At 33.7% G+C, this 8,561-nt stretch overlaps 1 long non-coding RNA gene across 1 annotated transcript; it reads left to right on the top strand.

The window, feature by feature from the left end:
• The first annotated feature begins 1,611 nt into the window (after nucleotides 1-1,611).
• On the top strand, nucleotides 1,612-5,830 carry LOC130014316 (uncharacterized). Its single transcript, XR_008789269.1, has 3 exons — nucleotides 1,612-1,957; nucleotides 2,645-2,749; nucleotides 4,333-5,830. It is a non-coding gene; the product is annotated as an uncharacterized LOC130014316 (long non-coding RNA).
• Nucleotides 5,831-8,561: the final 2,731 nt, after the last annotated feature.

Raw genomic sequence — 8,561 nt, 5'->3', positions numbered from 1 at the left:
AAATAGATAATGTTGCCTGTATTATTTGTGGGAAATAAAGAGTTTTATTCCTTATATGGCGTGGAAATTTAACGTCAAGGTTATTGAAGACCTGGAAAAAGTAGGGGGTATAAATTAGGTTCCAGAGAGCTTCCATATGCTTGTAAACCTGTATTCAGCTATATATATATATAATGTAGAAGCAAACTGTCGCATTGTTATTCCTGGTAAGACAACGTCTTAAGAAACTGTAAGAAGTAAATACACAACGTGAAGCAGAAGTAAAGACAGCTAGAGACAAATTCTAGACGATCACAAGACTACAGAAATATGTAGTAAGAAAAGTTGCATGGGTCGTATGTAGCATATGTGGCGACCGGTTCCCTTAATCCGCTCTCCACGTCAGACAAAAGACCTATGGCGCTACACGTGTCCGATTGTAATATCACATAGTTTGTTAATTTACATTTAAAACGATGTAAATGCATATGAATACAAAGCTTATGTAAGATTATATCAAACTTGATGTAGAAATACAACCGTATGTCAGTTTACATTATGTGAGCTGTATATTAACAGAATTGCCATTTGAATTATTATTTTTACAGCAAATTGTAAATTAACTTTCAAATAGTAGCCACATCGGTTATTCCCTCTTTGGCCAAATGTATAGATTACACCAAACGTAATGTAAAAATACAAGCAAATGTCAGTTTACGTTATGTGAGCTGTATATTAACAGAAATAGTATTTTTACAATAAATTGTAAATTTACTGTCAAATATTGTTCAAATCGGCTATTCCCCTTCGACCACGTATCGAATTTTGTGCAAAATATTTACTGTTAAATCAGTCAGATTAGTCTATGTTAGAATCTAAATGCACCTAACTGGCGTTTGGAGACAGTGATATGCCGTACATAGGCTTGTGTGGGACATTTTGCTTCGTAGCATGCCTCCTACTCTTTCCATTGTAAGAAGCAGAACAGTAGGACGTTAAACCCCATTTCATTAATTTCTTTTCATTATCGAATGATGTGTTGCATGTAATACAATAAAATTTAGATCCCAAATGATATTGACCTATGACTACTTAGCCGAGTGGAGACAAACACATCCAAAGTACATTTCAAGTAAATATACACTCCAAACTGTATTTTAACCGTAAAATGACTGGCAGAAAGTTGCCAGTAAAATCACTGTATTTTAACACTGACTTGTAGATGTACCCCTGAATTGTAGATTTAGATTTACAAACACCACGTGAATTTACAGTGAGTGTAAAATAACTTTGAGATGAATTTACAGTGAGTGTAAATAACTTTGAGATAAATTTACAACCACAGTGTAAATTTATAGTGAGTGTAAGATAACATTGAGGTAAATTTACAAGCACAGTGTACATTTACAGTGAACGTAAATTTACCCCACTTTCTATTTACAAAAACAAGTTATTTTACACTCACTGTAAATTTATTTACATCCTGTTTGTAAATCTTAATCTGCCACTTAGGTGTAAATTTACAAGTCAGTGTTAAAATACAGTCAATTTACTGGCAACTTTCTGCCAGTCAATTTACGATAAAAATACACAAATATTATTTACAGTGTGTGGTTATATTTATACAGGTCGAGTGTACGGACTTGATACAAATTGTAAGGCTTATTTCAATGCCACCAAGCTCAGTAACATGAAGCGACTGTTAGGGATGAAGACTACCCCGGAAGTAGAAGAGTATCTTTCCCGTTTTGGTTTCCCGGATAGAACTACAGCATCCGGTGACATCTATATACCCGATTTACCAGACCCCACGATACCGATTCCTGATATTCCAGTGGTTGTAATGGGCTTATCTTCTAATCATTTTGATGAAGCGAAGGCCTCGCTGTATTCGCTTGACAATATTTTAAGGCCAGCTTATCCAGATATCAAAGTTATTTTATATGATATAGGATTAACAGAAACAGAACGACAAGCCGTAAGTTCAAGTTGTATGTATTGACCCTAAAACAGTAAAAAATATTAAAATGGGCTTAGCTTTTTCCGAAATTATATCCGGATTATCGCCCTTATGGTTTAAAATTGTTTGATGTTCTAACTCATGACGTCAGCTGGTAGATTATTACCATTCAAGATATGTTACATCTTTCTTGAAAATTATATTTTATTTTGAGTAACGTCTGTAAGATTATACCCCCGTCAGACTGGGGAGGCATCTTACTGTGCTGCTACGGCGACGGAAAATGGTCTCATAGGGCGTCAAGATCGCCATAAGCGTAAAAGCGTGGTGGAAACGCCAGATATCGTGCTGAGCTCATGCTCAAAACAAAGTTTTTCAAGTTTGTAATTTTGGGGGACATTTTCTCGCGTTGTGTTCACTTTTGCCGGCACTTGAATTTTTATATTTTGTTTATTTCTTGCAATGTCTAGGTGGTTTGTCGGTTTTGTTTTGGTTGTAGTGGGGCCTTCCTGCATTTAGTTTAGATCACCACTACATTTCTGGGCAAACACGGGGATCGAACCCGGGACTGTCTGGTCGGTGAATCAGCGCCTTACCCAATGAACCCCTGTGGCTTTCATTTCAAATATGGAGAAACCATGCACAGACATAAAATTATTATTTAGTTTAACGTCTTGAATTAATTATCACTTGAAATGCTTTCAGGTGAGAAGGTATGGTAAATGTGAATTAAGAATTTTTGATTTTAAAAAGTATCCTGAACATGTAAAAGTTCTACACCTTTGTGCCTGGAAACCAATTATAATACAGGTAAATTTGCTATTAACTTATATTCTCAATCAGTGAGTTGAGAGGGAGAGAGAGAGGGGGGGGGGGGTAACATCCACTCGACACAACTAGGTCATTTCGGGACTAACACATGGTTTAATTTTATTTAAATAATTCGCTTGCGCGTAGGGGTCTTTAGCAGTGAAAGGAAGTCGGAGGACCCGGAGAAAACCCACGATGTTGGAAGGCGACCCTGGAATCGAAACCACTTCAGTTGACTCAATGACAGACCTCATGATACAGCGCGCACGTGCTACCCCCCCCCACCCCCCGTGAGTTTATAGAGAGGTATCAGGTTCAAAATGTGATCTGGACTAAAAATAGAAAATCCAAATTAAAATTAAAAAGGATTTTTTTACTATATCTAAATTGGATGATTTCGTTAAGGAAATCTATAACACATTATACATTTAAATTGAAACTTTTCACCTTCAAATCGTGAGAATTCGTCTCTCTACTGTTAACTTTTAAATGTATTAAAATTAAAAAGGATTTTTTTACTATATCTAAATTGGATGATTTCGTTAAGGAAATCTATAACACATTATACATTTAAATTGATACTTTTCACCTTCAAATCGTGAGAATTCGTCTCTCTACTGTTAACTTTTAAATGTATTATTGACACGAACAAAGATTCTGTTAAACTGACAATTTGTTGTTTTGAATCAAAATGAATAACTGATGGTGGATCTCTTTTAAGTGGGGTTGGTTGGTCTAGTTGTCTTTAGATCATAAGTTCAAGAATTGAAACAAGTGGCGTGGTTTAAATCCTAGACTTGCACGTGACATGGAATAGGGTCACCTGCCCAGCCTAGTTGGTTTTCTGTGGGTCCCTCTTTTTCCTCCCACTGCTTAATACCACCTCTACACACAAATCATAAGGCAATAAAATTGTACGATATGTTAATTCCGAAATTTGTATAAATTGTATTCAGTGGACGTAAATCCCCATATTTCTCTCTCTCATGGCACTAGGAACGCATTTATTGCGTGTTATAAACAGGAGTATACACGTGCGAAATGACCACATGGCGTTTCCAATCCACGTAAAACTAGACTACTCGCAGATATTCGAGTGAATTATCTGTGAATTATTTAATGGATACTGACTAGACGTGGTAAGCGACAGTCATACATGTACGTATACCAAAAGACTTAGACATATTGAAGTGGATTTAGTTATTATTATTTTAACTAATTATATATTATATATTGTCTAGTCGCTCGGATGGGACGAAAAACCGAGTGCCCGTGCACGTAAAAGATCCCTTGACATTTGGAATTCGATATAATAGTAGGCCGTAGTGCCGCTGTTCGGGCAAAATTTCCCCCATAGCACACTGTACGGCGTATGCTCGTTTTAATTAGCCCAGTTCGGAGCAGAACAGTGGGATGTTAAACCCCATTTCATTTCATTTTATTTTTTAAATCACATATTTTTAAGCACAAAAATAATATTTAGTAGAATCCCGACACAATAGGTTCAGTGGTTTTAATCCCCATGTTTATTGTTCATATTTTGATCAATTTCTTCGTTTTTATCTATGTTTTATTTGTTACAGGAAGTCCTGAACCAATATGGTTTTGTCCTGTACACGGATGCTTCAGGTCGATTTAGAAGTTCAAGATTTACACCAACTTTTAATTATGTGAAGGAAACAGGTGTCATTTTCCGCTCAGTAGAACATCTACCATATTTTCTAGTTAATCACACATTTGCTAAAACATTTGAATATTTTCAAGAGAAACCATGTTTGTTTCATAAAATAAAAGAACCAGGCGCGACATTTGGTTTGGTTGTGAAAAACAACCTGTATTCCTACGCCATCATGAGATCGTGGTTAACATGCGCACTTCAGAGATATTGTATTATGCCCGAAGGGACAGAACAAAGACTTAAATGTCCATTGAATGTTTTTAAATATCATAAATGCCATCGTGAAGATCAATCAGCTTTGGGTATTGCTATAAGCATGATTTATCATTACCCAGAACGACGACCTTATCTTGCAGAGGAAATATATTACATCTACTGGGATAGAAAACCGGGCTATTTTTAAACTAAAGAAAAACAGATCAATTTAAATCACAGTCTGTCCAGTGGACTGACTATGTCGTTCGCCATTTCTGCCAATTGCGATAAAATAAAAGTATTTGGGCAATTTTTGTTGTGGTGATATTTTTTGTTCCGCTAAAATTTATTTAAGCTTTTTTAATCATTATGTTGTCAATGCGTTCCTAATAAGGGTCAACGCTCGCCCTGTCAATCCCTATTTCCACGAATTGCGATAAAAATATAATTTTGGACTATCCATCCGGAGATGATTCGTCTCTACGGTCAATTCGTCCCAAGACAATTCGTCCTCTTACTATTTGTCCCCTAAGACAATTTCTCTCCGATCAACAACAATGGTAGTTCCATGTAGATTTGATATCAATTAGTTATAACATGGTCCTTATGTATTAAGGTCCATGGTTATAACTTCTTCAACCGCTTCATAATTAGTGGTAATTAAATTTTAATTGTATTCAAATTTATAAACCTAATTTAGGCCTTTCTCTAATTAGCATTTAAGAAAATAGCTTCCTACATCTCAGCTCACAGCCGACTTTTAAACATTTTTAAATGTAATCATTACAATTACTTTCTCATTTTTAGCAATGTAATTAATTACCATTACCCATTGCATTGAAAGCAATTAATTACCATTACCCATTACTTTATGAGTATATAAATTTAAAAAAAACATTTTTCATAGACGACCTTAAACAGACAATCTTATTTTTCTACAACGAAGCGCATACAAAATCAAACTCGATAATAATTCTTGATTCACAATAATAGATATTTGTGTATGAATTGTTATTTCTATATATTATAACATCAAGGCAAATTTTCAAATGACGGGCAGTGGCGACAACAACTGATCTTTTCACTGTATGACTTGAAAAAATGAATTAACTTTATTTTTTTAAAAGTAATTTTATAAAATTCTTAACTTTATTTTTTTAAAAGTAATTTTATAAAATTCTTAATCAATCCAAATAGTTTTTCTATAATAATTGTATGGCTGATGAATTATTCAGCATGACTCTAAAACAAAATATATATTTGTTTTATTATGTTTTATATAAAGTAAAACATACTTGAAGGCCATTGTTTGGTATGTCACTTGTTACCTTGAGATTAATATTAAAGTGTAGTAAGACTACTGTCTTTTAATCTAACTGAATGATTGATTGATTGACTTGAGCGAAAGCGAGAGAAATGGGGTTTAACCTCCACTCGACACAAATTAGGTCATTTCGGGACTAACATATGGTTTAATTTTATTTCATTAATTCGCTTGGTCGTAGGGGTCTTTAGCAGTGGGAGGAAACCGGAGGACCCGGAGAAAACCCACGAGGTTGGACAGGCGACCCTTCTCCTTGTCACATACAACCGGGGATTCGAAACCATGCCAGTTCACTCAATGACAGGCCGTATGATACAGCACGCACGTGCTAACCATTTAGCAATCCATCCCCCCTTGACTTGAGTGATTGCCCGCAAATTAGCACTAATAGACGAAAGACCGAAGGAATTTATCGTTCAAGTTCGTTGCAACAACCTCTGTGGGAGATTTTAATTTTTTAAATTACACGTCTCTTTGTACTAATTTAAAAAAACAGATCTCCACACATTCAGCATGTGCCAGTATTTAATAATTATTTTTTAAAAATGGAATTCTTTTTAACCTAATCACCTAAAAAATAAACATTACACGCGTAGGAATACGCACTATGATCAATGCCGAGTGCCATTTTGGCCAATCAAAATAAAGAAAACTTCTATCCCCGATCCTTCAATCATGGCGTACATAGTCAACAAGGACACATTTTTCTGGCATTCTGACCAGAAAAATGAAGTGCCTTATTCATCAGAATGCAACACAGCCCTGCAAGTTACTGGTTATTAACGACAACACGTGGAGGCATTGTGTGGAATATTCAAAACAGTGGCAGACTTTGAATGGAGAAGAAAAAATTAAAAAACATTGCAATCACGTATCGAGATGTGTTTGAACTCGAAGGTATGTTTGTATGTTATTATTAGTTATTTTATTATTATTATTTTCTTAGTCTTAGTATTTAAATTTTTTCTAGGCTGTGAGTGATCACGTTGGTTGTTGTTAAGAAATATATAAAGTACTTGTTCACAATACATGGTATCACGTGGGAAAACTTTCAAGTTTTAAAACAAAACCGAAGCCTAAACTGGTGAAGGGCAAAACATTTTTATGAAACATAACTAACAAATTACATTAGTCATTAATAACAATGTCAAGGGTTATGAAATATCATTTTCAATAAAGTAATATTAGAAATATGGAGTACAGCACATAATATTTAAAATTACATTCTTATTAAAATCATTTAGTCAGGTTCCATGGAACTTTGTCAAATTTATATTTGGTCTAAAACAAAACCTGCCGTCTTGTGGGAGCATAGTTTGGAATAGCCTTTACAGAAAAATCAAAGGCAATTAGTCTAAACCGTGAAAAGATCTGCAAAGATTATTGATCCTACAGGCGGAAATGCTATTTAAATAAGCAATTTTAGATTTTGATTTCATTTAGAGACTGCATTGCTCCAAAAAAATTTAGATGTAGGGATCTAGTGGGCCGGTTAATTGGGCTTCGTAGTTTTAGGCGATATATTCTAGTATAAATATCATGCAAGAATTATAGTTTAGAAATTAATATTCACCCAGGAAGTCTGAGCTAAGTTACTATATTACTGGTAATATATTGTTAATTGAGCAAAGATAATTTAATCTATCACACAATTGTATTAATTGTAGATGTTCGTGTAAAGTTGCTGCTCTTTCCTGTACAGATCTCTGTGAATGTAAAGACTGTCAAAATTCCACACCTACACCCACAGAGATGGCTATGGATGATAATGATGATGATCATGATGATGAAGAAGAATGTTGAATGTAAAAACTATATATAAAAAAAATAAATATATATATTTTCATTATTACATCAACAAATATCTGTTATAAAAGTATTATTTTTTTTTCCTTTTCTTTAAAATGATTTTCTATCCCCAATTCTTTGTACACCTTTAACCTGGCATTACTAAAATTAAAGCAATATCTGGGAGCATGGATTTTATCCTCAGTTGAATGCTACATTCTCACATAGTTTATAACTCTTACATCAGGGATTTTTTTTGTGTCTGTCCCTTATGATCAGCTGAAGTTTAGTGATTTTTTTTTCTCTTGATTTCTGATATTTTTAAAATCATGTTATTCCATCAGATTATAATTTTGTTTTATTTTATAGTAAAACTAATGTTTTAAATCTGTATCATTAGTCGAGTTTAAATTTTGTACAGTTTTACAATTCAAGTAATCTTTGCTAATATTGAACCTATCATTGAACTCGCTATAACATATATTAACCATAACAAATTCATCATGCATATTTTGTACACTTTAGTCCATGAATGATTTAGTATAATTAAAAAATCAAAATCAACATGTTTTATTAAATTTTAAAATGACTTTGTATATATGTTTTTACATACCTATTGTATGCTGATTCAAGCCTATACATTCATATCTTGTCAACAGAGCTTGTACATACTGTTTTTTCCATATTCATTTTCATTAAAATCAGAACTTTTGTCAATTAAAGTCATTACAGTAATATTTAATGTTTAATTTTTGAACTACATGTATTAAAAATCTTAACTATTTCTTTATATATCAGACATGTGCAGCATACATATTTATTTTAGT

Source organism: Patella vulgata, chromosome 9, assembly GCF_932274485.2.
Source record: "Patella vulgata chromosome 9, xgPatVulg1.2, whole genome shotgun sequence".
Taxonomy (NCBI): Eukaryota; Metazoa; Mollusca; class Gastropoda; family Patellidae; genus Patella; species Patella vulgata.
Note: the sequence above shows the minus strand (reverse complement) of the source record. Positions and strands in the feature narration are given on the sequence as shown.